The sequence below is a fragment of the Triticum urartu genome, chromosome 5, assembly GCF_003073215.2.
Source record: "Triticum urartu cultivar G1812 chromosome 5, Tu2.1, whole genome shotgun sequence".
NCBI classification, from domain to species: domain Eukaryota; kingdom Viridiplantae; phylum Streptophyta; class Magnoliopsida; order Poales; family Poaceae; genus Triticum; species Triticum urartu.
The window spans coordinates 118,918,222-118,938,865 of NC_053026.1; positions in this window are offsets into that span (position 1 = coordinate 118,918,222).

Sequence of the window (20,644 nt, forward strand, 5' to 3'; positions counted from 1 at the left end):
TCGGTGACCAGCGGTGAGCAGAGAGAAAATGTCACTACCACTGTCTTGTTTATATCTGGAGAGGATGAGAGAATGAAGAGAGCAACCCTAGTAAAGCAAGCGCTCAGGCCCCTGCGTACATATATAGTGGAGTGATTATGTTTTTCTATCCACAACAAGTGTTTCAATTTGTGTACGTGGCATTAAAGAAAAGAAACTATATATTTAAGGTGACTACATGTACGACTCCTACTTACTACTAATAGTAGTAGTATTGTTCACTTGTGCTCCCCGACCCTCCATTCATTGAACAACCCCACGGGTGAATAAACATGTAGTACTACTCCCTCTATTCCTAAATATAAGTCTTTGTAGAGATTCTACTATGGACCACATACAGATGTATATAGATGCATTTTAGAGTCTAGATTCACTCATTTTGCTCCGTATGTAGTCCATAGTGAAATCTCTACAAAGACTTATATTTAGGAATGGAGGGACTAGTATTTATATAGAATGAACAAGCTCGACCTATTTTCGTGTAGTTAAAAGTTGAGGACGGGGCTTTTCCCGGGCAGTACGCACGGCAGTTTTCGCGTAGGCGGTTTGACAAAGAGGCGAGGAGGGTGAGGGAGTAGAGGATTCAACTTACTTACTGCTGGAAAGGTCAGGCTGTGTGATTTGACGGCGTGTTACTGTTTGGATCGATGTGTTAGAGTTAGTTTGGGTTAGTTTGAACTCAACTAACCCAAAAATATCCAAACAAGAGGGTTAGTTTGGGTTACTGTTTGGATCCATGTGTTAGAGTTAGTTTGGGTTAGTTTGAACTCAACTAACCCAAAAAAAATCTAACCCACCCAAGAGGTGCTTATTTGGGTTAGTTATTCTCGGGACACTAAAAAACACATTTTTCTCTCGCTCTCCCCGCAGCAGATCCCTCCCCACTTCCTCGAAGCTTCTCGTCCTCTCCCTCCCTCCCTCTCGCAGTGCCCATGAAGGCACCTCGCCGTATCCGCGCTCCATCTAACCCCGTCATCCAAACACCTCTTTCGCTAGAGTTACTTCAGGGTTAGTTCAGGATTAGAATCTAACTCTAACATTTAACTGAGTTAGAGTATCCAAACAGGGCCAGTCGGTACGACCGGGGTGATGCCCCTCTTCCATTCCGCACTCTAATCTAGTGCATGACACGTATTACGTCGACCCGGATGCTGCTGGCTGTCCCACATGTCGGCGAAGTAGTATGTAGTAGTAAGAAGAAGCAAAGAATCATGCGGTATAAGTCTTTCTAGAGATTCCAACAAGTGACTAGACTACACCGCGTGCAGTATCTCAAATCTCCCTTCCGGTTTATAGGGCTCAAATCTCAAATCTCATCAACCAAGGCATTTTGCGATTGGAGGAATGTATCTCGTACTTTACAAAACTACCCTAATTAAACTCATGCATTAATTATGTAGTTCTCTCGTTTTCCTCTCCACCTTGGTCGCGGTGCACAATATTGACCACTCCTATATGACTAGCCGCTCTATCTACATGCGGGACATCAAAGCATCTGGGTCCGCGTGCCATCCACCAAATCACAGCGAGGTGCTACAGTCGAAACTCACCAGTCACCCCAGTGTGGCCATCATGACCCGTCATATCACAAAACCCACACCTTTACCAGCAGTGGTAAAGTGGCCTTGAAGTTGGACTGGACGAAGCAACCATCATTTCACTGGAACGCTCGTTGAAGCCCTTTCTCCCCTTTCTTGAAGAAAACCCCACTCCATGCTACTCACTTCTGCCATTTTTCTTCTGTACCGACGAAGGAAAGGTGGGCGAATCAGTGATACTGCTATATTTTCATTCCAAGAATCTTCTTTTTGTGAAGCACCGACCGATTCTCACAGCCTATTCTTTTCCCGTTTTCATTACGATTGTGGTTTCCTTTCGATTGCTTTTTGTTTGTCAGTTCATTGATGGATCCTGGAGCACTAGGCAAAGAGTTGCCGGCGGACAACCCACTGGAGAGCACCGACCAACGAGTTAACCATGTTGGCTGGCCAACCCATGGAGATGAAGAACTCCAAGAAACAAGCACTGGCCAAAGAGTTGACGACGTTGGCGGATGAACTCCTCAAAGAAAGTTGGAAGAACAGCAAGGGCCCCACCGTGCCTACCCCAGAAACTCTGATGGCCACCTATGCGAGGCTCAAGGCCGAGTTTGAGGAGATAGTCGCTGTTGAGAAGCAGTATTCCCCTAGAAAGGTGATGGCACCCATCGAGGACGAGGATATGGTCCCTGGATGGATGGGATCCCCTGGTGAGCTGCACAAGGTAAAAAATAATGGCTTATTACCAAAAGTTGTGGTTTTTGATTATTTGCAATGTGCTTGCTAATATGTTAGGGTTGTGCAGGTGCCGGTGGATGTCCTTGATGATTCCGATGTCGCGGCCCGTCCTGTGGACAACACCCCAGAGTTCGTTTTTGATGTCGCGGTCCGTCCTGTTGGCATCGCCCCGGAGATCGATTCCGATGCCGCTGTCCATCCTGTGGACATCGCCCCAGAGATCGATTCCGATGTCGCGGTCAGTCCTGTGGACATCGCCCCAGAGATCGATTCCCATGCCGTTGTCTGTGTTGTGGTCATTGCCCAAGAGATCGATGACAATAAATAGTTGGTCGCTCTAATCCTTCATGATAGTTTGCATTGCCCTGTGCTTAATTACCAGAACGATGTGTGTTATCAAACCATCTTAGGGCTAGTGCACTGTCTTGTGTGGGCGGTACTTGCTACTTTTGTTTGATAGTGAATCATGCGAACCCTCTCCGAGTTATGGAAACAGATGTATCCTCACCAGCTTTTGATGTAATATATGGCATGCTTAGATGTAAGTTTGAACTGTTTATCATATCAGCAGGGCTTATTTGATGATTCTTGGTGTTAGTAGGCTAGCTACTGTGCGAGCTATAGTACTTGCAAAACACTCACCAAAAGAAATGTTGGGGCTGATGAGCTCGTGGTACGCTTATACTGATCCGTCGTCGATTGGCCAATAGCCCAATCTCCTAAAATTGTAGGCTTAGCAATCGATCAGACAATAGTCGACACTGATACATTCAAGCCTCATTTGGATCATAGGGTAGGAAAATCGTAGCAAAAGTACAGAGACGTACAACACAAAATCATAGCAGTACAGAGACGTCCCTCCGTTCCAAAATAGATGAGTCAACTTTGTACTACTAACTTTGAAACAGAGGGAGTACACATCCTAGGCGGGCTAGTTTGGCCTGGTGGGTTTTAGTGATATGATGTGGTACAATGCCGTCCAGTCTTCGCGTGTGGTAGTAGTACTGCGGGTAGAGTAAGTTTTCATGAAGAAGCGTAATTCAACGAACTCATGATGGTTCCTTCGTCCGACTAACTTTGTGCATGTCAGGTGGACCAGGATAATTTTGTGCATGGCAGGTGGACCAGGATGGTCGATGTCCCACATGTCGGCGAATGAAAGTATTCTTTCCGATATAGTGGACAAGCAACGAGTATTCATTGTTTATTTTTTATGAAACCTATTGTCTCCACTATTACGATGGAGGAGTGTGAAACACGGCAGCCCAGTGAACTTGGCATGTGCACCACTCCCTCCTTCCTCATGTAATACTACCATAGTGTTGACTATAAGGTTACAACTTTTTCTCACTCTCTCTCTCTCTATCTATTTCCTCTCAAATGTTTTTTACCTTTCTTTTTTAGACACAATTGTTTTTTATGCCTCTTTTTTGGAATTAGTTTTTTATACCTAGGAGCACGTGTAGAGACGGGCTCCTGCAGATCCCACTCCTTGACTTTGTCAATGCCTCTCTCTCCTCCACATAAGCGGGCTTGTCGAGAAGACAAGATGTGATCTCTTAGCACAATATGTTTCACCATGTTTTTAGGAATAACTAGTTATTGAAGATAAGGCTAAGAGATGATCCATTGACACATGTTTTTTGTCATTTCTAAATTACATGCAAGACTTATGATAAGACTATCTTATCAACCATTGTACATGCCCCTTATAGCCCAGAATTTTACTGGTACTACTTGCTATGAATGCGGGCAGCTAGCCTCTGAGGGGGAGCGTGCGCGGGGAGGGGTTCTGGTGGGCCAGGGTAGTAAGAAGCGGGCTTGGAAGAGGTGTGGACTCCCGCATGGCCCACCTCACATTATCACCACATATTTCTTGGAGTCCGTGCACGGCGGGCGGGCGATCTCTTCTCCCTCCCCCGTCTCTCTCCTCTCAGCCGACGCCCGTCAAGCGATTAGATTTCAGCTATCGGCGGTTTATTCAATTGCAGTCCCACATGTCAGTGAAAATGCAAGACAACACGTGTCCCCTTTGGTGAGCGGCGTGCGAGCCGAACTGTCGGGGGTGCGACGTGAACGTGACACGTACGAGTTGTAAGTGTGCTGCCTTTTCCTTTTGAACTTGCGAAGCATAACATTTTCGTGTGATTGATTGATAGAAATCCAGAACAAAATGACGAGGGCGGTGCTTTCCCGCGCGTTAGGCGGGTTAGTTTGAGTGATATGACGTGCTACAGTGCCGTCCACTTGCTCCATTTTTATGTAAGCAAGAGTCTACACTCTTACGTGGGAGGAGTGCGAAACACGGCGGGTCTGATTCTGATCAAGGGATAACTGTTCCCTGCGAAATAATGGAGCACTGTTAGCGATTATAGCATGATAGTTAGGGCATCTCCAGCGCTGGCCCTCAAATTTACACCGGCATCTGTCCGAGGACACTGATGGATGCCATCCAATGCCGCCTGCATACCTTTCGACAACTATATGAACTAACCGGATGAAATTCGTGCAAACAAAGCAAATTTCAAATTGACCGGATGAAATTCATTACGTTTCGAGAACTTTTCCTATAAACTAGACGAAATTCATTACATATTTCGCACAAACCGTACTAAAACCTACTGTAAACCTAATCTAAATGATCGCCGGGCCCCGACCACTATGTCCGGCCATGAACCCAAGAAAGTCGGCCATTGCCTTTGCCTCCTCCTTATCTGCCTCGATAACCTCCTCCTCCGAAGCACAAGGTTATGAAGATTTCCGCCTCCACGTCGCCGTCAAGCGGCTAATCAGCCGCCGATTTTTATCCCACCAAGCTTGGCATCGACTGAGTGGAGGAAGGGTGGCCTTCCTAGGACCAGAGCGGTGGCGACCTACCGTGTACTACTCTTCCTCGCTGCTGGCTGCGCCTGCGCACGCGCGCCGGCTTCGTGGTCGTGGAGTTAGAGGGCGGCCGGGGGGAGCCAGCGATCTCCTTCATCTGCTCCTGCGAGAGTACGTCCAAGAGAGCTTTGGAGCACGCCCGGAGCGGAGCCACCGATGTCCTTCGTCTGCTCCTGCTACAGTACGTCCAAGAGAGCTTTGGAGTGCCCGGAGGCCATGGTTGGAGTGGTGCCAACAGAAGGAAGGGACCGAAGGAGAATGAGTGTGGGTCTTTGGCTATGGCTGGGAGCTGGGGCTCAAGTTAATATAGCGGGCGAATGGCAATGAGCCGCGGCAGAGGGATGGACGGCTGGCATCGGAGTAGGTTCGTCAGCAGCTGTGGTGTCATTAACGCGGAGCAGTCGCTTGCACCGGGATGACGTGTGGGTGGCGCTCTCTCGGCCGTCGTGCTGCTGTAATGCCGGCGCCAGTGAGAGGTCGCGCCGGGCATGAACGCGAACACTGCTTCAGTGACTTAACCGTAGGTGCGTTGTCTCACTGACATGTGGGCCCAACGGGCATCAGGCCCGCATGTCAGTGACACACCAACTACACCTGGAGTTAAGGCCGGTGAATGTGGCATTGACGTTCTGGAGAGACGGTGATCGTTTCAGGCGGGAAGCGCGCGCTAGCGATGGAAGGGGTTTCGGTAGGCCAGGATGGTCAGACGCTGGCGTGGTGGTAAAATGTGAACTCATGGATGACGAGCCTTTGAAGCGTATGCGGCACGTATTGACAACCAGGCATCCATGCAACCGCTCTTGTCGCCAGCTAGCATTCAACAACCACCATTAGACACCACACAACCATACATAACTTATGAATAATGGACGAATCGATCAGACACACACTCGTGTGCAGTGGCACTATGATCGGTTGCTCACGATAGTACATACTCGGCACCATAGTACCCTCTCTAGCTAGGCTGTTTTATAGATTGTCGTTGTGATGGACGATATACATGAGCAAGGTGCCGATTCACGAGTATGACCGTTGGTGTTGAGCCAGGTGAATACATGCTCAGTGTTGGCGGAGGCCTCCAGCAAACGTCTAAAGAGTAATGTCACATACGCATAATTTTGGTTTTTATTTCTTTCTCCACTGACAGGTAGGCCCGCATAGATAGATAGATAGATAGATAGATAGATAGATAGATAAAGAACACGAGCTGATGAGGCGCATGCGGACTGTTTGACTGGTCAACCAGACAAATACGGAGCTATACGCTGAGCCAGTGACCGTATAATCACCATATCTTGTATACAATGATCAAAGCGAGCTATCAAGACAAGTTCAATGACCGCCAATGCATTTTACTTGGTAATAAATGACCAGGATTGAAGGGGAATCCAAATTTCCTTCGTCTTTTTTCCTTGAGCTCTTGACAAACCAATGCACTTTAGGTTGTCCGGCCACTCCACCCCAGAGCTGTCACCAAGCGTCGTTCATGCCACCGCGTCGCACACTAACCGGTAAGGAAGCAATGGCATCCCACTGCGCCGAGTTCCTCGCCTCCCATGACCGCACACAGAATGGTAGGCAAGCAGTGGCATCCCGCCGTGCCAAGTTCATCGCCGCTCGCGCCCTCACACCTATGTGGGCGGAATTTGAAGCCGCCAACGCCGAATGGGCGGTAGAGCAAGAGGCGGCCAAAGCCGCACAGAGGGAGCGGAAAAGTCAGAAAGCACTCAAGAAAAGAGAGGCCCGCCGCCGCAAGAAAGAAGAGAACGCACGCGCTGCTGCGGAGAGGTCGGCAGAGAACTAAGCACGGTGGGGCGTCGCCGACAAAGCCGGGAAGGAGAACGACGGCGTCTGGACAGCATGTGAGAAGTAGTAGTACTAGTAGTTAGTGGGTGTGTCTGTGTCGCCCGTATGTTTGTTTAATTAATTACGAGCATGTAACAGTACTACTAGTTACTACTGTAGTTTTTAGAGCAAATTACCAGTACATTAGCCTAGACTCAATGAAAAAAATCCTATCCTATGCATCAAATGGCATCTCTTTCTCTATAGGAATTGAGATGCATGTCATCTCACTTCCTATGATTTTCATATTCCTATAAAATTCCTACCCTATGAACCAAAGGAGGCCTCTACTGGAGTAACTACTGTAGCTAGCAGTGCTGCTGGTACAGTAGTTTTCTTCAAGAAGCGGAATTCAACGAAGTCATGATGGTTCCTTCGTCCGAGCAACTTCACAGTGGGTAAGGTTGGGACTATGATTTGACAACTCATTAGTAATTACTGCGGCGCTACGACCGGGTTGACTCTCCCTTGGAGTTCTGTGGGGATGGCAAGTGGACCAGGATGGTCGATGTCCCACATGCCGGCGAGCGGAAGTATTCATTCCGATATCGACGAGCAAGGAAACCGCGTGGTATAGTATCATTGGTGATTTATATTTATTTTTTATTTCTAATGAATGCTAGCGTTTCAACTCTTATGACAAAGGAGTGCCAAACACACGGCACGTGCTGGATGTCACACACGTCAGTGAAAGGAGTGGGACATGAACAGCGTGGTAGAGCGTATCCACTTCTGGGTCGGAGACCACACGTAGTAGTACTACTGTGCTAGTGGTATGAACGATACAAAGTGCGACCCGGAGAGAAAGACACGTCTAGTTGGAAGGTCTCGGGGCATACACGTAAACAAATATGAAACCTAATATGTGCCTCCAATTAATATAGTAGTAGTAGAGTACTTAGTCACGTACTCCGTAACATCACAGGGCATTGCACGTACAACATTTAGTGGTAGTAAGAGACAAATGCCTATATGCCACGCATGTTTATACTATTTGTGCCTTTCTACTTCACTTACTGCGCTACATTACACAGGTTCGCACGTCAAATCCTGGGTACATGTCCATCTCATAGTTCCAGTCCCACGTGTTCTTCATATAGATGGAACGATCCTTGCATGACACGTGCACCTTGATGCTAGATGTGTCGCGTGTTGGCAAAAGGATGAACAAAGCTCATGTAAAAAAGTAGAGTGGAAGAACATAGATTCCTGACGACCGAGAAGGAGCAAGTAACCTCGGGGTGGAGCGTCTGCACTCATAATATTTTATATTATTCATCGATATAAAATCAGCCAATCATCTCCATAGTGGACTAGAAGAGTATGAAACACGGCAGCCCAGTGTAGTTAAATCATACTAGTACATGGCTAACCCACGATATCACCATATTTCTTGGCTTCTGTGCGACACCAATCTCTAGTAATCCAGCAGCCCGTATCGCTTCTCCCTCCTCGTCTCTCTCAAAGTGCGGCGGGCTGGCATTTTTGCCGTCTATTGAGGTTGGTTAACTCATCACATGTTAGCGACATGCCAAGAGCATTCTAAAAAAATTCCTTTCACGTTCCGTTTTCAAAAAGAAAAAATCCTTTCACGTACGAATTTGACTGTATGCTTTGAGCAACTTGCATGTCCTATACTGCTCCTGTTTCGATACTCTAACTTAGCTAGAGGTTAGACTAACTCATGACTAACCCTGAACTAACTGTAGCCAAAGAGGTGTTTGGGTGACAAGGTTAGATTGACAATAAATGCACTTCATGGAGAGAGAGAAGTGATTTTTCAGTGGTCCCAATGAGAACTATCTCCAGTTAGCACCTCTTGGGTGGGATAGTTTTTTTTGGTGGGTTCAGTGCAACTTGCTCCAATTTAAACCCCAACTAGCTCAAACTAACTCTAACCCATGGATCCAAACAGGGCCTATGGCTAGCCTCGATGCAGAGTAGTCGGTGCACCGGGAAGCGGCGCTCTCTCGGCCGTCGCGCTGCTTCAAGGCCGGCGCCAGTGAGAGGTCGCCTCTGCTCTGGCCGGGCATTAATGTGGCACTGATGCTCCAGGGCAACGTTGACCATTTCACGCGGGAAGCGCGCACTGGCAAGGGAGTGTAGGTTTTGAACTGTTTCATGTGTAGTACTGGTAGTTTGCAAAACTACTCAATTATTGCACTCAGTTTCCTAAGAAATTGTGGTAAAAACGTTACTCCACAGCCTGCTTCCCTTCTCCTTCCTCTTCCATCGCCCGCGCACGTCTACGGGAAGCGACCGGTCAACCCTTATATAGGAGTGCTAGCACAAAAAGTGTTGGAAATATGCCCTAGAGGCAATAATAAATTGGTTATTATTATATTTCCTTGTTCATGATAATCGTTTATTATCCATGCTATAATTGTATTGATAGGAAACTCAGATACATGTGTGGATACATAGACAACACCATGTCCCTAGTAAGCCTCTAGTTGACTAGCTCGTTGATCAATAGATGGTTACGGTTTCCTGACCATGGACATTGAATGTCATTGATAACGGGATCACATCATTAGGAGAATGATGTGATGGACAAGACCCAATCCTAAGCATAGCACTAGATCGTGTAGTTCATATGCTATAGCTTTTCTAATGTCAAGTATCATTTCCTTAGACCATGAGATTGTGCAACTCCCGGATACCGTAGGAATGCTTTGGGTGTATCAAACGTCACAACGTAACTGGGTGACTATAAAGGTGCATTACAGGTATCTCCGAAAGTGTCTGTTGGGTTGGCACGAATCGAGACTGGGATTTGTCACTCCGTGTAAGCGGAGAGGTATCTCTGGGCCCACTCGGTAGGACATCATCATATGCGCAATGTGACCAAGGAGTTGATCACGGGATGATGTGTTACGGAACGAGTAAAGAGACTTGCCGGTAACGAGATTGAACTAGGTATTGGATTCCGACGATCGAATCTCGGGTAAGTAACATACCGATAGACAAAGGGAATTGTATACGGGATTGATTAAGTCCTTGACATCGTGGTTCATCCGATGAGATCATCGTGGAACATGTGGGATCCATCATGGGTATCCAGATCCCGCTGTTGGTTATTGACAGGAGAACGTCTTGGTCATGTCTGCATGTCTCCCGAGCCCGTAGGGTCTACACACTTAAGGTTCGGTGACGCTAGGGTTATGAAGATATGTGTATGCAGTAACCCGAATATTGTTCGGAGTCCCGGATGAGATCCCGGACGTCACGAGGAGTTCCGTAATGGTCCGGAGGTAAAGAATTATATATAGGAAGTGCTGTTTCGGCCATCGGGACAAGTTTCGGGGTTATCGGTATTGTACCGGGACCACCGGAAGGGTCCCGGGGGCCCACCGGGTGGGGCCACCTGTCCCGGGGGGCCACATGGGCTGTAAGGGGTGCGCCTTGGCCTATATGGGCCAGGGGCACCAGCCCCTATAGGCCCATGCGCCTAGGGTTTCCATATGGGAGGAGTCCCACTAGTGGAAGGCACCTCTAGGTGCCTTGGGGGGGAGGGAAACCTCCCTTGGGCAGCCGCACCTAGGAGATTGGATCTCCTAGGCTGGCGCACCACCCCCCTTGGCCCTCCTATATATAGTGGGGGAGAGGAGGAACTTCATACCTCAGCCTTTGGTGCTTCCCTCTCTCCCCGTTACGTCTCTCTCTCGTAGTATAGGCGAAGCCCTGCTACTGTGACGCCCTGCATCCACCACCACGCCGTCGTGTTGCTGAATCTTCATCAACCTCTCCCTCTCTCCTTGCTGGATCAAGGCGTGGGAGACGTCATCGGGCTGTACGTGTGTTGAACGCGGAGGTGCCGTCCGTTCGGCACTAGGATCATCAGTGATTTGAATCACGACGAGTACGACTCCATCAACCCCGTTCACTTGAACGCTTCCGCTTAGCGATCTACAAGGGTATGTAGATGCACTCTCCTTCCCCTCGTTGCTAGTCTCTCCATAGATTGATCTTGGTGACACGTAGGAAAATTTTGAATTTATGCTACGTTCTCCAACAAAAAGATGCATGCATGACCACTAAAATTTCCAGATTAAAGAGGCGCTCTGGCGGGAGTATGGCGTATGTTGTTACCTTCGGCCGGGCCATGGCTACTGGGCGACGGCGACCAGAGCAGAGGCGGCGGGAGGGGAATGAATGCAGCTACTGTTTGGGTTCGCCGTCCGGCTTAAATGAATGCGCAGCATCACGTGTACCCGCGGTTGCACAAATTGTAACATACGTGTCTGCTTAAGTGGGTGTCACATAACTGGTGTGTGTGTGTGTGTCTGATTCTGATGTGTGCGACTCTACTCTTCGAACATGTACTCAACCTTTTGCATCGGGATATAAGTATAATGGTATTTACTTTAGCTAGTGATTTACGTGGCCATGTTAACGTGGTTGTGTAAAAAAAATGTCACTTCCTTCTCGTGATTTGCGTTATATAATTACAAGCAAGATGCTCGTGCATTGAACGGAACATCAATATGCATTTTTTTACAGAACACATGTTGTGATTTACCCATGCATGAGTAATCCCATGTGTTAAAACTAATGATATTTTGAGAATTTTATTGGAAAACTGGTATCTCGAGAATGCCATCGAAAAAATGAAAGATGAGAGATAAGGTGAGGAGGAGTGGAGCGTGGTGGTGACTGGTGGTCGGAATGGGCGGAGGCATGGGGATGGACGGCGCTGGCAGGCGGCAACGGCCACCATGCTAGATTGTTCCAGAGACTTTCTTTTTTAATTACTCAGCAATGAGGTGTGGGAGATATGGATGTGGAGAGAGGTGCGGCTATCTTTTGTAAAATTATCATAGTTTGCTTTCTATCCGTCAGATATAGATCATACGGTCTATATTACAAGATGGCAGGCACACCATCATCGCCAACTCGGTTTTTTATAAGGGTGCACATGATAAGTTTGCTAACTACTAAAGTAAAGTGGAATTTGTCCATGTTATACAAGTAAATTAAGGTGATTGTTTATCATACGGGTAAGGGTGGATGAAGGGTGGTAGGAACAAATGCTCCGCCTAGAGCATGTGTGTGTGAGATGGAGTATCTCTCTCTCTATGTGTGTGTGTATGAGAGAGAGAGAGATGGAGTCTTAGTGTGTGTGTGTGTGCGCGTGTGTGTGTGATGGAGTCTTATTGTGTTTGTGTGTGGGTGGGTGGGTGGGTGGGTGCGTGCGTGTGTGCGTGTGTGTGTGTGTGTGTGTGTTTGTTTGTGTGTGTGTGTGGGTGTGTGGGTGTGGGTGTGTGTCGCAGGGTCCTCGGTGGCGGATGTAATTTAAGTGTGCATGGCTTTCATCATAAAGAGGTGATGTGTATGGCAGAGGCCACCAACGATGGGGTGCAAGAGAGAAAATGCCCGTAGAGAGGGAAGAGAAGGTGTGTGCGTGTGAGAGTAGTTGACATCGAGAGAACGTGTTTGTTCGAGAGACACCAAGGAAGACTACTATATATCGATGGTGCATGTAGGCGGGAATTAAACGAAGGGATGGTCTTATTGGTTTCGGGGATATAGGGGAAGAGTGACAGGGGGTAGCTATACAAGGAGATTGTTAAGTGTGAGTATGTGTTTTACCCATCCAGGCAGAAGTTATGTGCACACAAGAAGAGAACGATTCGATATGGCGTTAGGGTTGAGGGTAATTAACTACGTATGGAGACATAGAGACCTTCAGCGTGCATGTGTGAGAGGTATACATGTATACGTGGGATGTGTGTGTGTGTGTGTGCACGCGCATGATCGAGATAAAAGAAAGAAGACATAAGTCATAAGCTAAGATCAACGACATGGGAGAGACGGATCGGTATGACAATATGCATGCAAGCGAGAATGCAGGGAAGAAGGCCCGACAATTGAGCATGTGTTTTTGTCTTTAAGAGATAGTGGCGTGGGTTGGAGCATGCATCTATGGCGAGCAGAGGGAGTGAGGCACAACTATTCTGCAAAAGAGATCAACCTATAAATGAAAGAAGGTTGATGGAGAAACAGATAAATAGAAAAATAAAGATGCTAGCTAGTGTGCGTTAGAGATAGGAGTCGAGTGGATCAGAAGGCTGAGTTATGGGTGTGGGTGTGAGAGAGATGAAGAAAGGGTGCATGTGACTCACATACAAACAAATATCGGAGAGAAATGATATCCCAAGAGACGGAGTTTTGTGTCTGCGAGAGAGTAAGATATTTCAAAACGAGAGTGATAGCTAGAGAAACATATGAGGGAACGCAAGATATCTCTAGGGAGAGAGAGTGTGTGTGAGCGACATATAAGAGAACAGTGGAGAAATATGAGACCCTGGGAGACAGCGTTTGTGTTTGTATGTGAGAAAGAGATATTTAAGAGGAAGAGTCGTAGGTTCTCATACCTAAGGAGCGAAAGACATCTCTGTATGAGGGGTGTGCGAGTGGCACACAGGGGAATAGTAGAGAGAAATGAGACCCCGGAAGACATAGTTTTGTGTTTGTGTGAGAGAAAGAGATTCCATGGAGAATCATAGTTAGAGACACATAGCAGGGAGCGAGATATACTTAGAGAGAGATAGAGTGATGAAGGTCGAGGAAGAGAGTACCGTCAGTGTGTTACGAAGATAAAAGATCATTGTCGACATACAAGTAGCACGACAGATACCCGAGAGACGATGAACGTGTATAGGTCTAGAGAGATAGTCCTATATAAGCATGAGTGATAGTTATTTGAGACGAATATCTGGATTAAATGGGATTCAAATATTTAAACTGGAGATCATGACATCGATAATATCATAACGCAAATTGGTGTATCAAACATGCATATTCATTTGAATTTGGGGACACGTGTAATGTTATATAGTTTATCAATATTGGTGATCCATAGATTCTTTAATTAGAAACAATGCATGGTTTATATGCAATTAATGTCTAAACGGGATTACACTATATGTTGCGTGTGTGAAACACATTATACATGTTTGAGAAGTAAAAAAACCGCATGAAACACACATTAATTGGAGACAGTTAGCAAGGAATGCATACATTGGATTTCAACATAAAGTGGTTTCAAATATTTGAAAATCCAAATTGATGGATACAACCTTATGAATCTGAGATCATGCCATTTGTAAACCATATTTTATGTATAAAGGGTGTTGTGCTTTTGAAAGTATACATAAAAATGATGTATATAGAATTTTATTCCAATCGAAAATGGATTCCGTCCGGAAAAAAATAGAATACAAACGGGATTCAAATTGAGTTGGCACGGTAAACGTGCACTCTGCAAAATTTGAATGAAGCGGGGAAAGTCGCAGTAACCGCCCGAAACCAAAATCTGCGAGATGGAAATTACTACTACCTATCCCTGCCACGCAAAGCCTATCTGCTCGATTTCTATAGGTTTCGATAGGGGTAGGTTTGTAATTTCACTCAAACGTGACATAACCGCCTCTCACCCGGATTCATACATGATGGGTGCCAAAACACAGTGTGACCTCGGCCGAAATCGACTCCCTCCCCGATTCATACACGGTGGGCGCCAAAAACAAACTCTTGTCGGCAAATATTCGGTGTATGTGAGATTACAGTCCTATCCCCAACCGACTAATATTGTTGTGATGTAGGAAATTTGAAACGGGGGCTAAGTTTGTAAATTTCCTCGCATTTGAGACAAGCACGCCCTGAAGACATGGTTCCCCCCTTCCTCTCCACCTCCATTTCCCCATTCGTACTCCGTGGGCGCCAAAACACCCTCTTCACCCCAGCCTCCTTCGTCCGCCACCCCATCCACCGCCGTCCTCCTCCACCATGCCGGAGCTGATACCCCGATGCCGCCGTCCATTACAAGAGATCGACCTCTCTCATCCACGGCTTCGGACCGGGATCCTTGCATCCCGTCCTCTCGCTTCATCCCCGCCGTCGTCCACCTTGTCGGCGCCGCTCCTACGACTGTCTCGTCCATCGCGCTGCGCCGCCATCGTCTACCCTCCTAGATATGCTTCCACGCCGCCAACAGCCATCGCTACCGCGGCACCGTCAAATTCTCAACAGATGCATACACGGCGCCGCACCAGAGGCGATACTCTTTCGTATCTGCTCAACTTATTTATCGCAGCAAGAAAATAGATCGCCACTACTTTACTCTGATTTCTTGTCCATCACTTACTTGCTAGTTGAAAGCAAACATTGGTTGCGAAGTTGCCTTTGTCCGGTTTGCACCTTCAGATCCGCCATGGCACGCTCAACACTATACTTCCAATGCTTATGGTTTTTCCCTTTTATATTCCACACTAGTTAAATCACAGTAGACTAAATTTCAAAATTGGGTCAGTCAATTTTTTAGAGCTTGCCGGAGTTCACCGGTGCGAACGAAGGGGCTCGGGTGGGGCCTTTGGTTTTGGGGGCGGTGGTGGGGCCTCGCCGAACGAAGAAAACTCGACGCGGGTGGGGGCGGGGGTGGAGGTGGCGGAGGAACACAGGCGGTGGGGGCCGGTGGCCCGTGCGGTGTTCTGTATGGGAAGAATCAGAGACGAGGAAGAACAAGGGTTAGGAGACGTAGGATCTTCATCCAACCGCCTGAAATGGCCGACTGACCCAAATGACAAAAGTCACACGACTTGCATGCAGACATGCCTTTATATTCAGTACCATCATCGTACCTACTTAGCACTGCTCCTGAATCCATCAAGCTAAACAATGTGCCACTCATAATTCCAAACTTGTTGCTCAAGTACGAATCTGATATGATGCTGATATTATTAAAACATATAACATTTAATTGGTCAGCTAATGTTCCTACTTTACTTTCGAAAAAGCACGTGCACCACATATAGAGAGACAGCAGGGAGTTGCTTTCTTAATGGGCTCTGGTTCATCATGTGTGGGCACTGCGCAACGAACATTTTATTATCCAAAATCTACTTGCTCTTCTTTAGCATGTTCCTCTTCCGTTCTTCTTTAATAAGTACTCTCTCTGTTCCTAAATACAAGTCTTTGTATAGATTCCACCATATACTACATATGGAGCAAAATGAGTGAATCTACACTCTAAAATGTATCTGGATACATCTGTATGTGATCCATAGTGGAAATCTCTACCAAGACTTATATTTTCGAACGGAGGGAGTATGATAGTAGTATAGTATGTTCCTTGTAGTGAAGATGAGCAGGGACATTTGCAGGTAGAGGTCTATACGATCGGTTGGTATGGACACTTTGAACTCTTCGGGCCTCTTTGATTCGTAGGATTTTGTAAACATGGGAATAGGATTTGTAGTGGTCTGCCCACTTGAATCCTATAAGAATAGCAAGGAAATGCGGGGAGTTGTGTCGCCTTTGAGAGTTACACTGATATTAACAGTACCGCACCTTCAGTTGAAGAGAGCTGGTATCCGAAGCCTTTCTAGCCGTACCGGCAATACTAGCACATATATTCCAGCAAGTTCCACTTTGCTGATTTTACTCTGATGCTTACGGTTTTCCTATTATATATACACTACGATCTGTGTAGCTTCTTTGTGTCGCACTAGCAGCAGTCCACTCTTGAAGCTAAACGCCCCAATGACCTACAAAATTGGCACCAAGGCATTGAGTGCCATTCTGGATGCAATGAAACTCATACGCTCCCCACCTATTGATTCTTGTTCAGAATATGATCCTAATGACTATTCTAACCTCGAGGAGTCAAAGGCAGATGGCCTGTCCTGTTCACCCATCAAGGTGCCTGTTCTAATTTGGCAAGGTTTTATTGATTTCGTGTATCTTTCATATGTTGTCTTGCATTTCTTCTACTTGGTTGCACCGCCAACTGCTTAGTTTACTCATCATGTATGTCGAGATGCCATGCCCATCCATTATCAATACATTTTCCATCTGTCATCATACCATGTTTTTCCACTCAAATGCTATTCTTGTGCATCAGACATCAAAAAGGAAGAGGGTGATTGCCGAACCTGAAGGAGCACCAGCAAATTCCTTGGAAAACGTGGTTGTGCCGGAGAAATCAGACATCACCTGTCGGAGTAAATAGCCATGGGTAGCCTAGCCGGCTTCCCCTGGCCCTTCTGAAAAAGTTACGAGCCCGCCCGGCTCTCAAGAATCCAAGACATGGGGCCGCCTTCCCCTAGCTGGCTGCAACCCAGGCCGGCTTTCGGAAGGCGGTCCGACTTTAGCCCTCATGAGAAGGCCGACTCCAAGAAGCCGGCCATGAGAAGGCCGACTCCAAGAAGCCGGCTCCCCATAAAGCGGTCCAGACCGTACCCACAAAAGTTTGCACCCACCTAACGGCGGTGCGACGGGGCGTGGCTACAGAAGAGCCTGCCACCCCCGAATCCCGGAGCACGCCTGGCACAGTGCGCCGTACGAGGTAGGCATGACCCGTCCGGCGCAGCACTGTTGCCATGTTGACCCTGGCATCACCCACGACAGGCCACCAGCGTGGCCCACAGGCGGTGGGCCCCTTTGAGCAGAGAGACGCCCGAAGGCGGCCACGCCTCCAACCAGTCGGCCCAAGACAGAGCCGGCTCCCCGCAGCCGGCTTGCCGCCTCCCTCGAAGAAGACGCCCCATTAAGGAGACAAGACGCGGTAAGGCTACAGCGATCGCCTGACAGGCGGCGGTACTGTAGCCACGCTTACCACGATGAAGCTCACGTCAACAAGATGAAGCCACAGTAACCAGCCGCCGACCAGGCCCTGGACAGTGGGGCCTGCCTGTCGACCAAGGGGCCGGCAGCCGGCGGGACCCACCAGCCGGCGGGCCCCAGCAGCCGGCGCAGAAGCCGGCGAGCGCAGTCACAGACGGCTGGGCCCCGCGCCCAGTTGGATTACCATTGTACCCCCGGGGGGTAGGCCTATATAAACCCCTCGGAGCACCCATGCAAAGGGTTCGACCCCCCCGCTAGTTCTAGACACCACACAGGGAGTAGAAGCAGGCTAGCCGTGCCCTTCTTCCTCCTCCCCCCAAACAGCTCAAGGAGCGTTGTGTAGCTACTTGATTCATCTAGTGAGCATGCGGAGACCCCGCAGAGCAGCAGTAGGGGTGTTATCTCCACGGAGAGCCCCGAAGCTGGGTAAGATCCGCCGGCGTGCATGTCTTCGCCTTATCCCGCTTCCAGGCACCGGCGATGTCTTACTGGTTCCCACAATGATAAGCCACCCGTTGGCATATGTCGCACCTACCACCCGACATTTGGCGCCCACCGTGGGGCCAGGTGCACCGTCGTCCGGAGACCTGTTCTGGACGGGAACCTTCTTCCTCCCCCGCGAGCGTAGCCAGCCCGGCACGCCCGATGGCGCTTGCCACGATGCGCTGCAAGGCGTCACCAGCGTCTGCGTGGCAAGCGGCCTCGCCGACCTCCTCGATGAAACTCTCATCTCCGACGAGCTCGCCTCCGATGCGGGCACCGACCACCTCGCCAACCTTCTCGGCCAGCTCCATGTCTCCGGCGAGCCCGCTGCGGACCTGGAGTCGGTTGGCTCCACCGACCCGATGCCTGTCGACTCCGACACGGCCTCCTACGACACCTTCCCCACCAACGTCACGATCTATAACGACCCGCTTCCTCGAGCCGACGGCTGCGATGCAATCACCACCGAAGTGATGGTTGTCAGCCACGACGGCCCGGCCGACGAGAGCGCCCGCGACGCCTCACGCACGGCGGCCCACGACTTGTCCGCTCCCCTCCCGGCTGATACCGACGACGAAGCACTGGAGGCACGCTGCCTCGCCCTCCTCGCAGAGGGCCGGAGGCTGGCTTCCGTAAGACGCCTCACTAAGGCCTATCAGCGCGAAGCTGACCGTGCCGCCTTCGGCACGCCGGCCCCGGGCGGGCCAAGCCGGGCCGGCCTTATCAAGCAACGCGGCGCTGTCATCGCCGACACGCTGGGAGTCGACCGCCCGGTCTATGCCACTCCACTCGAGAACTTGCGTGCCGCCCAGGCGGCTGTAGATGAGTTGGACGGCTTGGAGGCCGAAGACCTCCCCCACATGACCCGGCGCATCCAGCAATTGATTGACGCAGCCGCGCAGCGACACGAAGCCGACGCCCGCGCGGAAAGCCCTCCCCCGCGCCGAGAGCACGGCGCGACGTCCCGGACGACGACTACGAGCAACACCCGCGCGCGACGCGAGAAGGAGCCGGCTGCCAGCCGCAGCCGGACCCGGATCTCCATTGAGCGAGACGCGGACGGTCATCCCCGAGCCATGGAATGGCGGGGCGACCCGCCTCCGCCTCCGCCCCGTGGGGAGAGATATCCCGCCCCGCCGCCAGTGGCGCACCCGACTCTCAGCGGCCGGCTGGGCCGCCGCGAAGGAATCGGCGAGAACGACGCCCGCCATCGGATCGACCGCCTGGCGCGATCCCTGGCGTTGGAAGAAGAAGACGATGTCGGCCCGCCTTGTTTCGGCCCCCGCATCCGCGACGAGCCCTTTCCCAAAGGGTTCTCGCTCCCAAGAGACACTCCCAAGTACAACGGCTCCGTGAAGCCAGAAGATTGGTTGATCGACTACTCCACGGCAGTTAGCATAGCCAACGGAAACCGGCGCGTTGCCGTGAAGTACGTGCCCCTCATGTTGTAAGGCACGGCGCGGACCTGGCTCAACAGCCTTAAGCCGCGTAGCGTCAACAGCTGGCTAGATTTCACAGAAGCCTTCATCCGCAACTTCACCAGCACCTACAAGCGGGCTCCCAAGCCCAGACAGCTCTCCTTGTGCGTACAAGGCCCCGCCGAGTCCACTCGCGATTACCTCACGCGTTGGGCCGAGCTCCGCAACTCCTGTGAAGGGGTGCACGAGGTGCAAGCCATAGAATACTTCACAGCCGGATGCCGAGAAGGCACCCTCCTCAAGCACAAGCTCCTCTGCGACGAGCCGGCTACCCTCGACGAGCTTCTGGACATAGCGGACAAGTACGCCACCGCCGACTCCTCGATGAAGACCGAGCTTCGGGTAGACGTGTCTGGAAAGGTACTCAACCCGGCGCCCAAGACGCCGGCTGGGGATTCCGGCCGACACCCCAACTCGAACGACCACAAGCGCAAGGGCCCCGCGCCGCCTCCCGCTAGCCGGCAGGTGGCCACAGTCGAAGATGCGCCCCCTGAAGAACGACCGGCGCCCAAGAAGCCCAAGGGCGGCAGGCCGGCTTGGCAGCTCGCCTTCTCCTACGAGCAAACCCTCGACGCCCCTTGCAAGTTCCACAGCGGCGCGAAGCCGTCCAACCACATGACCCGGAAGTGCCATTGGCTCACCCGAATCTCTAAGGGCGAGGGGCTCGTGCCGCCTCCGCCTGCCGGCCCGCCGCCTCCGCCTCCGCCGCCTCCGGCCGCTCGGCCCGCAGTCGGAGCCGTGCATGACGAGTTCCCTGATGAGCAAGCAACCTACATCGTCTTTACAAGCCGGCCCGAAGACCGGCGCAGCAAACGCCGAGAGCGACAGGAAGTTGGCGTGGTCGCTGCCAACCCCGCTGGACACATGCATTGGTCAGAAAAGCCCATCAGCTGGAGCCGGGCCGACCATCCGGAGGTGATGCCGTCTCCCGGCTCGTATGCTTTGGTCCTGGAAGCCACCCTTGCAATGGACAGACACGCCTCCCGCTTCTCCCGTGTGTTGATAGACGGCGGG